We start from the raw sequence: 13,563 nt of genomic DNA on the forward strand, positions 1-13,563 counted from the left end.
ATTATCCCTGCCCTAGTCAAGGCATGTCCTAGGGCAGGACCATAACATGAGTTCTAAATGGAAGCTTCCAGGTTTCTCCATTTTGTCTAATTTGTGAGTTCATTCCTATTAGTGGTTTTTAAAATCTGGAATGTTACTGAGGCTGAGCATAGAGCCTTTAGTAAGCTTTGAAAACACATTTTTTCTAACCTATAGGGCATTTATAAGTGAGTCAGCAGTGTTTACAAAGCACTTGTTCTCTGCAGAGAGCTATTAACAGATGAAATGGAGGAATCAAGGAAGCAATTTAAGATGTATCGTAGACCTAAAGGTAAAACTAAGACCACAAAGCTTCTAGAGGAAAATGTAAAATACCTTCCCAACCTTTGGTTGGTTTTTTAGTATGCAAAATTTTTTAGCCACAACACAAAAAAATTAAGTTTTCTGAGCGTCTTCCTGACGAGAAAGAATTGTGGTCTGGTTCTTGAACTTCCCTAGTGGTGTGACCCCCAAAACCAGGACTACTTCCTGCTCTGAGACCGGAGGAGACATTGGCCTCTCTGGGCTTGCCGAAGAAGGGAGAAAAAGAACAGAAAGAAGCAATTGAATATATTGATGACGTACAAAAGGAAATACAGGCCTGGCGCGGTGGCTTATGCCTGTACTCTGGGAAGCCAAGGTGGGTGGATCACCTGAGGTTGGGAGTTCGAGACCAGCCTGACCAACATGCAGAAACCCCATCTCTACTAAAAATACAAAATTAGCCAGGTGTGGTGGTACATGCCTGTAATCCGAGCTACTTGGGAGGCTGAGGCAGGAGAATCACTAGAACCTGGGAGGTGGAGGTTGCAATGACCTGAGATCGTGCCATTGCACTCCAGCCTGGGCAACAAGAGTGAAACTCCATCTCACAAAAAAAAAAAAAAGAAATTCAGAGACTTAATGAACAAGCCAGTGGGGAGATTGTGAAAGCAGAACAGAAGTATAACAAATTCTGCCAACCATTTTTTGGAAGAGGTCAAAATTGATTGCCCAAATCTCAAATTTTTGGGTAACAGCATTTGTCAGCCATCCACAAGTGTCTACATTACTTGGGGAGGAAGACAAAGAGGTTGTATTATTTGAAGAGTTGAAGTGACAGAATTTGGAGGTATTAAATCAGGTTACAGAAAGATATTTATTTTGATGAAAATCTTTAGTTTGAAAATACAGTTATCTCCAAGGAATTTCATCTGAATGAGAGTGGTGATCTGTTTTTAGAGTCCACTGAAATCAAATGCAAATCTGGAAAGGATATGATGTGAATGTTCCAGTCAAACACAGAGTAAAGTCATCAGGAAGAGGCAGCACGAAGAACCAGAGAGCTTCTTTACCTGGTTTACTGACGGTTCTGAGGCAGGTGCTGTTGAGTTAGGAGAGTTCATCAAAGATAATACTTGGACAAATTCATTACAGTACTGCTTGGTTTTCCATATGGATGATGAAGAAAGGGAAGGAGATAAATGATGAAGAAGGATGGGAAGATATTGATAAAGAAAGGGGATAAGGATGAAGGTGAAGAAGATAAAGATGATGATGATGAAAGGGAGGAAAAGAAAGGGAATGAAGGAGAAAATGACTAGTAGAACACTGATAGGTTCCAACCTTCGTTTTAAAAAATTTTCTCCAGTTTCTGGGAGCAAGCTGTCGTGTGTGTGTGTGTGTGTGTGTGTGTGTGTGTGTATGTGTGTGTGTTCTCTTGGGCTCAGCTGTCTTGTTCTTGAGGTCTCTTTTTCTCTACACCATGGTTCTCAACTTATTTGGAGGGAAAATAACTTGAGCAGAATACAATGGGAAAAGGATCTCTACCCCTTTCCGTTCCAAATTCATTTTTATCCCTTCTTGTCTGAACAAAAACTGTATGGATTCAATACCACTGAACTCTGGGGAAAAAAGAAAAATCTCCGTTTGCTCTGCTGGAAGTTGGATGGTGCTAAGCCCCTGTGTAGTAGTGCACAGAATTTTAGCGCTTTTCTTCCTTTCTCTGTGTATTAGGCTCAGAACACTGTGTCTCTATGTGAATATGGATAGTGAGCATTTGCCAACATGTATCTGTCTACTTTCTCTTGTTTAAAAAAAGAAAAAAACAAAAAATGGGACTACGTAAGGTCAGCAGAGGGTGAGTTTGAGATGTTTAGGTGGGTTAGGTGTGTATTTTGACAACATGGCTTCTCCTTTGGCATATTTAATTGTGATGTTTAATGGACATCTTTGCAGTTTAACATGACACGTTTAAAATAAGTTTTCTCCTAATGATGACTGTTGCCCTGCCACTCGATGGGACAATCCGCAGAACCTGCAGGATATTATTTAGAATTCACATTCTCTATTGTACTTTTGTACCTGTCTATTTTAAAATTTTCTTTTTATTTCACTGGAAAGGAAAGATGACACTTAGTTTTAAATGTTAAAAGTGTACAAGTTGGTTTGTTAGAATAAAACTAAATGTGTACACATACCCAAAAACCAAAAAAAAAATCCCCAAATTTAAAACTTTCATTTTTTTTTGTAGACACCATTAAGAAAATGAAGGCAAGCCATAGATTGGGGAGTAAATATTCACAAAAATATCTCTGTTAAAGGCTCAGATATTTAAATAATTTTCATTACTCTATAATAAAAAGATAAACTCAGTTTCTTAAAAAAATGCTGAAAAGACGTGAACAAGTAATTCACAAAGGCAGCTGTTTGGTCAAGGAGCACATGAAAAGATTCTCAGCCTCACTTGTCAACAGGGAAATACAAATTAAAATAACAATAAGGTAGTACTTTCACCCATTAGAATGGAAAAAAAACTTGACAGTGTTAAGAATTGACGAGGAAATAGAATAATTGATACTTTGATATATTTTTGGTTATAGTGTAAAATAGTAAATCTACTTTGAATAACGGGTCACTTCTTATCAAGTTAAACATGTTGCTTCCTTGTGACCTAGTAATTTCACTCCTAGGGATTTACCCAGGAGAAATGAAAGTGTATGTGCATAGAAAGACTTATATTAGAATATTCATAGCAACTTTTTTCACAATAGCCAAAAGTTGGGAACAACCCAAATGCTCATCAACAGATTAAAATGGGTAAACAAATTGTGGTATACTCATAGAATACCATGTGGTGATCCAGAGGATGATACGGGCCAACAATATAGATAAATCTCAAAACATACTGAGCAAAACAAGTTAAATCTCAAAACATGTTGAGCAAAACAAGTCAGACACAAACGACTGTGTACCTTGTGATGCCATTTCAGTGTAGTTCTAATACTGGTAGAACTAAGCTCTAATGAGAGAAATTAGGAATGTAGATGGCTGTGCCTAGAAAAAAGAATGATGAAATTTTTGTGATGGAAATACTATTTATCTTAATGGGGTGGTGATTATATGGTGTCAAACCTCATTGAACTGTACACTTAAAATCTAATTTTCATTTATCGTTTGTGGTTTATACCCCAATATAAATTAGGGGAAAAAGTCAAAGGCACAAAACTTGCTCTTGAAGCAATACGGATGTTGAGCATACACAGAGCGGATTATAATGTGTGTGTAAATGGTATAGGATGCATGAGAGAGGGCAGAAGTGACAGTGTGTACCACATGAGCTTGCAGGAAAAGGCAGGATAAACAGAAAAGCCTTTCTGGACAATAGATGGTTTGTGCTGTGTTTTGAAGATGCAAAGAGGTAAATGTTTTTAGGGCTTGGGGAAAAGATTTCTCAAATAGGTTCAAGGTCTCTCAAGTCAAGAGGTCAAGGTAAAAATAAAACAGGACATGTTTTTGGGCCAATAAACATAAATTGAAGTTGTTTTTCTAGTCAGTGTATCATTCCCATAGTTATCAGTCTATCATTTCCCATATATATGTATCATGTCCCTCTTTCAAGACTCATCTTAATTCTGCTTCTTCTGTTCTCCAGGTGCACCAGCACACAATGGTATTTCCTCCTCCCAAATTCCCATTTTTTAACTTATAAATTAAAAGCACCATTTAATTTTTCCTAGATTATATCCTCCTTTTCAGTGTGGATCGTCTTACAAAGTGCATACTCGGGAAAGGTTGTTTGTCCTCTGCCCCAAGTAAAATATTGAGTACACAACCGAATCCTGGTTAATTAAGATTTGGTGGGTAGAGGTTGACAGATGTGCAGGAGGTGGGGACATCTGTGGATATGGATTGAAGTGTGGAGTTGTAGATTTTCTTCCTTGTATGAGTGTTAATGGCTATAATGTTTTGACTCTCAACTATGTACCAGGCATGATACCTCTTACAGCCATTCTTCTAGGTGGTTATTTTTGTTCTGTTTTCTACAGATGAGTCAACTGAGCAGGGAAAGGTTAAGGAACACACTGGAATTTTGAATACAAGTTGAGTATCCCTAATCCCAAAATCTGAAGTCCGAAGTGCTTCAGTATCCGAAACTTTTTGAGAGCTGACATGACTCTCAAAAGAAATGTTCGTTGGAGCATTTCAGATTAGGGATTCTCATCTGCTAAGTGTAATGCAGATATTCCAAAATCTGAAAAAATCTGAAATCTGAAACATTCCTAGTCAAAAGCAGTTTGATCAAGAAATATTCAACCTGTATATCTCTTTGGCTTCCATTGTTCTTACAGTCATCAGAGCACCACACTATGTTACTGGGAAAGAAGATGATGCTGGCAATGACGGCAATAAACATTGATTGTGTTCTTTTTTTTTTTGAGATGGAGTCTTGCTCTGTCACCCAGGCTGTGGTGCAGTGGTGCGATTTCAGCTCACTGCAACCTCTGCCTCCTGGGTTCAAGCAATTCTCCTGCCTCAGCCTCCTGAGTAGCTGGGATTACAGGCATACACCACCATGCCCGGCTAATTTTTGTATTTTTTTTTTTTTTTTTTTTTTTTTTTTTTAGTAGAGACGGAGTTTCACCATGTTGGCCAGGCTGGTCTCAAACTTCTGACCTTGTGATCCGCCCGCCTCGGCCTCCCAAAGTGCTGGGATTACAGGCGTGAGCCACCGCGCCCGGCCTGATTGTGTTCTTATGCCAATTACTGTTCTGGGTAATTTATGTATCTAACTCATTTAATCTCCATAACTCAGTAAGGAAAATGAGGCATAGAGTTGTTAAGTGACTTTATTAAGGTTGTATTAGAATAAGTGGTGGAGTTAAGATTTGAAGCCAAAAAGTCTGATTCTAGAATGCACACTTTTCATTATTATGCTATACTACTTGGCATTGTACACATAGGGACTGGTTGTCTTCCTTAGAACAAGGCATATACCGTTTCTTAATTGGGGTAGGAGTGGATTTAAATAAAAATTGGTGATGCAGACTGTTGTTTTGAAATCATATTTAAGACCCTCATTTTTGTCCATTCATATAACATTTATTGAAAACTTCACTGTGTTATGAGGCTAAGACAGAGTCTGTTCTTTTGAGGGACTTTGAAGTCTAGGACTGGGTCTGGATTTTTTAAATCATGTGGCTTCTAAAGCATTTTAAAGTTCTCACACTACTTGAACTAAACTGAGAAACTGGATTTGATTGGCAGTGTGCTAAAGTCGTGGCTCATGAAAGAAAATTGGTGCAGATATCTAATGAATCAACCCATACTCAGAAAAAAGGCCTCGCTGCCACAAAACCAAAAGATTAAGCAATGAATGTGCACTTTGTATTTCAAATTAAAATAATGTATTTAAAGTTTCTAAAAATAATTCCTACTTAACCCGTTATTTTGGTTAACCTGTATTTTTCCTTAACTAACTTGCCTCAGTGGTACCAGTTATAAGGACAGCTGCTGTGTATCAAACTCAGTGATAACAGGGACAGCTGGTCTGACATCTTAGGTTTTCTTTTTATCTCAGACCATATCCTCCCTCTTCCTTTTTTCACTTCTATAAAGGTAGTGCTTATAGGCATATTTATAGTGGGGAAAGAGGCAGTGAAATCCTTGTGCAGAAACATAGGTAGGCAGTTTTGGGGGCCAGGAGAGAAAGAACATTCAACACTGAAGGCCACCTCCTAGGACATTTAACTGAACTAAGTGTCATTTTTCATATTCTGTTTTTGCCATCTGTACATGCAGGGCTATCAGCTCCCAGCTGGATTAAGGTTAGGGATTTGGATCTAGTAAGTAAATGACTTCTGATGAGATTAGAATTGTCTCCAAATCCCCATTAAGGAAATAAAAATGTAATCTTATAATATGCCCAAAGATTGTTGTCATAATTGAATGACTATCAATTCCTAGGAGTGATGATGTTAAGGTTTGTGGATATGTCTGTTAGAATGTAAGCCACCAGAGGCCCAGAACCTTTTCATCACACCATCTCTACCATCCTAGAATGTTGGCTGCCTCATTGTAAGGAATCAGTGTTGAATGAATAAATGACCAAAATATCCCTAGAATGAGAAGGGGTTTTCATTCATCATCTGTAGCAGGATGGAAATGTTCTTAGATGAAGCCTTTTATGAGCTCTTCTACCAACCTTTGACCTTAGGGCTGGACTCACTGGGAAGACTGCATCAGCAACAGGTGAGTTCTTTCCAGCCAGGTATCTCTCCCACCATAGAAGGTGGCACATTTCCCATCTGCTTGGTATAAATGGCTCCTAGAGTCTAGAGGCTGTGAGTGATGTGATGAAAATAAGTGCGTGTGTATGATCCTGGAAAGTTTCGAGGATCAGATTTTTTTTTCCAAGTGATCACACCACAAATGTACAGATCGCTTTGGGCCAACCTCAGAAGCCAACTAACTGATCTTTTCCTCTTTTCTTTGATATCTTAACCTCAACAGCAGATGTCATATAATTGGATAGAAGCCAGCACCCGTCCCTGGCTGTCCTCTTATTTGAATGATGAGGGGTCAGAACATGATATCTAAGGCCTTTGATGCTTTTCAAAAACAACAGATGGGAGGTTTCAGTGAAAAATAAAAAGCTAGCAATTTAATTTATACTGAGTAAAGACAAAAATTTCAAAGGAATCTAATCAGATCTAAAAGCATATGACCAGTATTTCACTTTGACTTTGAAGAACAGGTGGATTGAGAAGCTTTGCTGTGGTAAACTTGGTGTTTCAGTGAATTAATGTAACCAAATGATTACTATAAAAATAGCATCATTAATTACTAGATTTATCCTTTTTAAGGGTGCTAGGGAGGAAAAGAAAATTCCCTGTAAGGAAGAACCAGAAAATTTAGTAAAGAGGGTTTTGGAGACCTGATTCTCTTGCTACTTAGGAAGCTGGGAATTTAAAATAGATTTTACATAGTTTGGTTGTAGGTATTTTTTCTCATCAAGATAGGATATTTGTACTGAAGTTGATTTATCTAGCTGTGCTGCTCAGACTTTTAGGAGGCAATGCATCTTTTAGTATTGCGGGGTGATGGTGGGGAGGCTATGGGTGTAGCACCAGACTTGAAGCTAATTTGAAATCCTAAGTAGTAGACAGCATCTGGCCAACGAAATGCCTTCTTAGCATCCAGTATGAACTGGCAGGGTGATCATATTGATGATCATAATTAATTTATTATACAATCAAGGACACTTTTGAGATAGAAAGGAGGCACTATTTTCAATTATGCCCAGACAACAGGTGAAAACTGGATCTGTCCCAGGACCTGGGGTCACCCAAAACTGAATGTGCAACAAAATTACCTGGAGGGCTTGTTAAAAGAGATTGCTGGGCTCCACCCCCATTCTTTCTGATTCTGTAGGTTTGGGGTCAATAATTTGCATGTCTGACAAGCTCACTGGTGATGTTGATTCAGCTGGTATAGTATCTACACTTTGAGATCCACTGCTCTACCCAAACAAACTTGGCACTCTTGTACTGATATAATTTTCAGTTAAAGGAAACTCTCCTTATTGTCCATCATCCTCCACTAGACAACCTTCTGCAGGTGAGGATGCTCATGACAATGGCAGAATATGCTTGTGTTGGTGTCAACCTACCTCCTGGACTGGTCTGTTTTTGGTGTTCTAGAGACTGCTCACACTGGGAGGCTGAAACAGCTCACTTGTGACCGACCTAACTTCTAAGGATATCCTGGGGCCAAATGGAATAAACCTGATGACTTCTGAGTTCTTAGAGCTTTAGGCTTAGGGAAGCCTCAACATCTAAATTCACTCAGAAGCACTTTATAAAGTGAACGTTCTTCTAGGGAACAGTATTCTTCTTCTGTTCAGCACTTTAGAAGCATCATAGGTGGCCTTGCTCAGGAGGGTCACACCTTCTCTACCTGCTTCAACTGTGAAGTGGGCACCGTAACACTTAAGGAAATTATACTTCTTTCTCTGCACCCTGCCCACTTCCCCTGTGTCTTCATGCTTTGAGTACCTTGGAATCTCCCCACTGTTTTTACTTTTTCTGGGTTTTTTTTTTTTTTTTTTTTTGAGGTAGGGTCTCACTCTCTCGCCCAGACTGGAGTGCAGTGGCCCGATCTCAGCTCACCACAACCTCTGCCTCCCAGACTCAAGCGATTCTCCTGCCTCAGCCTCCTGAGTAGCTGGGATTACAGGCATGCACCACTATCGCCCAGCTAATTTTTGTATTTTTAGTGGAGGTAGGGGGTTTCACCATGTTGGCCAGGCTGGTCTCGAACTCCTGACCTCAAATGATCCACTCACCTTGGCCTCACAAAGTGCTGGGATTACAGGTGTGAGCCACCATGCCTGGCCTCCCTGTTTTTTTTTTTTCCAGACATGACAATATAGAGTTCATTCATATATACCAATGTGTTAATTATGTGCAGACAATTGTATGCGTGTTTGTATATATAGTATTCATAAATTTTACCGAAATATAAAATTCATTGCATGTTTACAAATCAATAAAATATGCCATTTTGGTATTTTCTGAGTGCATTGTTTTCTTTTTAACTTAATAGCTAGGTTTTTTTAGTGCTAAAACTGAGTATCAAGTTTGTATGTTTTAGAAAGATGAATATGCAAACTATTTTTTTACTAGTGTGATCTTTGATTCATTTTCTCCGTAGGATTGATTGTCCTTGGTTAACAAAAGTATATGTAGACAAGATGGATTGCATGGGCTTGGTTGAATAAGCTGACATTGTGGGTCTGTGCTAATTCTCCTGAATGTAATTTAATTTATAATGTTTAAATAATTGTAAGTAATTTAGTTGATTAGTCATAGACTATAAATAAGTAGCATATGAACTCAAATATTTGCTGTGCATAGGACAGATATTTTTGTGATTTACAATTTAAAGGCATTTTATTTTAGTAGGTGTTAATGGGGTTAACTTATCCTAATAATGACAAAGATAAAAACTTTTACCTATATAAGTGTATGTACAAGTAAATGCAACTGTATATCTGTACACATGTGCAATTGCAAACAAAAACATACTGACAAGTATTATGCTAATCGATTTTGTAGTTTTGAGAAGCAATTTTAATACACATTTACGAGCTTTTGAAATGTTTGTCCTGGATGAATACATTTTAAACATTTTCTTTGATATCTCTTCATCACAGATATATTTTGACAGCCACGATTGGAAATCCTAAATCATAAATGATAATATTTCAGTATTGGATCCCCATATTAGCATGGGGAAATATATTAATATACCAATTATAGTTGTCAAACAAAAAGTAACCTACTGAGAAAAATGTGAGTGGCAATGGTTCAGTGTTCCTCAGCTTTGTTGCTGCCCAGCTCAGAAATCTTTTCTGTTTCCATGCACCATTCACATACATGCAAGTCATTTCATGGAAAAGCTGTTTTCTTACCTGCATCTAGGCCTTCATCTGTGAGAGTCACGCTTCACTCATTTTGAAATACCTCTCAGTGTAGGCTCCAAGGTAACACTGTTACAGAGTTCTTGCTCATCTTCAACTACAGATGAAAATCAGGAACTTGACAGAAACCACAAGATAGTGGGTCCCTCTGCTACTGTGGTCAGATAGAATTTACTGAAGACTGGGACGTGGAAACAAAGAGGAAGGAAGAGACGTTTTAATCTCTGTGGGTGTCAGGCTGACTTCTGAGCTAGTTCCTTTCCTCCAGTAATGCAAAAACAGTCCTGCTTTTTTATTTCTCCTCCTACTTTTCCCCACATCCCTACATCATCTGATGCACAGCCAGGCAACAACCTGTTTTCTTTTCTAACCTTTGCCATTGTCAAATTCGACATGTGGTATGAGGTGGAGAACTGATGTGTAAGATATGGTTCTTTCTGAAGTACCCTCAGAAAATTGTCAGCAGCTTCACAGTATAACATGCAGAGAGGGGTAGTTGGAGCTACCTGGAAATGTGGAATTAACAGAATAAAGAAGTATTTTGACACCAATGTCGACATATTCTAGATAAGAGGTATTGCATTGTCATTTTTCCCACATTAATTTTCCCATATTTGAACATTACTGATAAATAGATCACAAGTAGGACTTCAGATAAACTCCTTGTGTGTTAACATTTTGGTGTTTGTGCTGTGTTACTATTTTGAAAGTCTTCATATTTTTAGTTCCTTTCAGGCTCTGTAATATAATTGGTGATGTCCTGCAGTGCTCCACTGTCTTTCCCATTGACTATTAGTGCCGTTAGACTTGGAAGTTCTCAGAAGATGGCTACAAAGTCCTCTTCAAAGTGTGTAACTCAGAACCAGAAAGAAAGAAGACAAGGGGCTGAAAAGCTTATTTTATAAGGCTCCTGCATTTTAAGTGTATTTACTTAGGCTGTTCCATTGCCAAATTATGGGTAACAACTAGTAAAGTTCAGCTTGCCTTAAAAACATAACTATACATTTACAGTTATAATAATTATAACTGGCTTATGACATGCCAGTTACTATTCTAGTTGCTTTATATGTACTTGCTATGTAGGAGGCAGTGTTCTGGACATTGGAGATGGAGTAGTGACTGACGCATACCCAAACAGTTACTTCCCTCATGAAGAGTATTTTCTTACTTTCTGTCTCACAGACTTACTAGTCACTATTGATCCTTGGCAAAGACCTATGAGACACAGAGCTTGTTTAGAGAAGTTCCCCATTTCTCCCTGCCAGAGGGACTCTTCTTCAGACCCCCAGAGGGCCCCAATAGTCCTCACTGATGCTTTCATTGAGGGGCTAAGAATACTGATGTGCATAGAGAGGCTTGTTAGCTTCAGTTGCAGTGAGATCTGGTAGGTAAATAAACTTAAGGACAAGTGGACGTGAGGAGGAGCTGCTAGAGCCTGGTTATTACCAGGACGCAGTGCAGAGTCCTCCAGATGTAAGCATTTTGCTGATTAAATTGATGATTTGGCATAAACAGTATCTCTAAGCTGCAACTCTCAAGACTTCCCTGATTTATTGTAGGAGATGCTGTTTACTCTGACAGTCTCAAAAACACCCATTAATTGTTCCAGGTCCCTTTTGTGCTTCTTGACTTCCCCGTGGGGTGTTCCACATACATGTTATTGAGTATGACTGGGGAGAACATGATAATTTCTTTGACTGGAGCTGCTTGCTTTCCTCTTAATGCCAGGAGTTGCAAAGTCCAAGGCCAAAAGGATAGCCCTACAGGTGGTCCCCTCGTGGCAGGTGGTACAAATGGGTTGGACTCTATGTAAGACACTTGGGAGTAGAGGAATCATGGAGAAATGGAGAGCTAAAGGGCCCACCCAGGGGGTCAGTTGTGTCTGGAAGCTTGCCAGAGTCATGGGCCTCATCTTGGGATGAGCCAGTGTCTTCAGAACATTAAACGCTTATTTGCATGTACTGTTCTAAACACTCTGTGTGTTTTAACTTGATTACTCACAATGACCCCATGAGTAAAGTAGGGCTGTCTACTACTTCCCCACCTTTTTCTTAATAGACAAGGAAACTGAGGCATGGAGATGTTACGTCAGGTCGCTGGAGCTGGGCAGAGCCTGGAGCCTGTGCACTGCTACTGCCTTTATATGTCTGCTCTGATTTCATTTGTTGGTGTCTAAATTGAATACCTTACAAACCAGTGTAGACCTGATACCCTGTGGGCTAAAACAAAACCTGACTGTGCACTGTATTGGGCTTGTGAGCAGTCAGCTTGTGACCTCTGTTCTGTGGTTTTATTGGCATGTGGCAGGACAAGGATGGTGAGGGGTGGGGAGGGGGCAGACAGCCAGGCACTTGAAAGGAAAGCTCATCTGGAAAGATTGGATCGTCTCAAATGCACATACTGATACACTTGATTGAAGCGTACTCTGTCCCTACTAGATCCTTTCACAGCCAAAACACCTGGCAACCCTTGGAGAAGTAACTATTCCTTTTTTTTTTTTTACAAGTAAGAAAATAGAGCCTCAGAAAATTTAACTAACAGTTGTTTAAGCTAGAAAGTGGCAGGACTGGACTTTGAAGTAGTCTTTAGGTTGTGCTGTACATTTTGTGGATATGCTTAAATCACAGTTTAGCTTGTACACATTTTCCTTTATTAGAATTGGAAGTAAGTATTAATGTTTGAAAAAATATTTTAGCCTGACAAACAATATTTATTCTATCTTCATATATTTTTGAAATTAGATATTTTAGGCTGGGAGCAGTAGCTCACGCCTGTAATCTCAGCACTTTGGGAGGCCGAGGCAGGCAGGTCACAAGGTCAGGAGCTCCAGACCAGCCTGACCAACATGGTGAAACCCTATCTCTACCAAAAATACAAAAAAAAAAAAAAAAAAAAAGTTAGCTGGGCATGGTGGAGTTCGCCTGTGATCCCAGCTGCTCAGGAGGCTGAGGCAGGAGAATCACTTGAACCCGGGAGGTGGAGGTTGCAGTGAGCTGAGATTGCGCCACTGTACTTCAGCCTGGGCAACAGAGTGAGACTCTGTCTCAAAAAAATAAATAAAAAATAAAAAGATATTTTATTATGACTTTTAGCAACGTAGGTAATGACTCTTTTCAACACTAGGCACCAGGCATAATACAACATAGCCAATAACGACATTATAATTAAAATAATAGAGGGCCTGGTCCTTGTGTGCAAGAATCTTTTAAAAAACAAAATCTAAAATAGTCAATATTTTCCTTTTATCTGTGGTGTTTTGATTTATGCTAAATAGTTCTGAATTCCCATTTCCTTTTGTGGAATCCTAAGATTAAAGTACTGTGATTTCCTCCTGACTAATCTTTTTCTCAGAGCCCTTAGCATAACCCTGATATGACAACCACCCCTAGCCCACCCCACGTGCTCACACATTCTCCAATACCATTTCCAGGCAGGACTCTGCCTTATTAGTAATAGGACTGGTTATATATAAACATCCCTTGTGTATTTATACTACAAATAGAATGAGTTTAACACACGTAATCCCCAAATATGTCTGTAACTGTTTCCAGTCAGTTTCTATCCAGCCCGTCATCAACTGCGCATAAATAACTGACTGGCTTACATTTTGATTCCATAAATGTCCTATTTTGCTCCTTACCCCAGAATTCAGCTATGCATAGTTGTTAGCATATGTCTTTTGAAATCATTTTTCTTTAAAGTAAGTATGGAGACAACTTCATTGTTACTGCCCTTCCCCTGCCTTTCCCTGGTTGCTTTATTGAGCATAGTGAATAAGACACCAGCACACCCGGCCTCGTCCC

General features: G+C 39.1%; 1 protein-coding gene and 1 pseudogene across 9 annotated transcripts in view; both read left to right on the plus strand.

Moving 5' to 3' along the window:
* The window catches only part of LOC103890278 (protein SET-like), a 44,179-nt pseudogene extending 39,326 nt beyond the window's left edge, over positions 1-4,853 (plus strand).
* Positions 1-13,563, plus strand: part of MED12L (mediator complex subunit 12L) — a 343,992-nt gene that overhangs the window by 177,516 nt on the left and 152,913 nt on the right. The gene's annotated exons all lie outside the window — the stretch shown is intronic.

Source organism: Pongo abelii, chromosome 2, assembly GCF_028885655.2.
Source record: "Pongo abelii isolate AG06213 chromosome 2, NHGRI_mPonAbe1-v2.0_pri, whole genome shotgun sequence".
NCBI classification, from domain to species: domain Eukaryota; kingdom Metazoa; phylum Chordata; class Mammalia; order Primates; family Hominidae; genus Pongo; species Pongo abelii.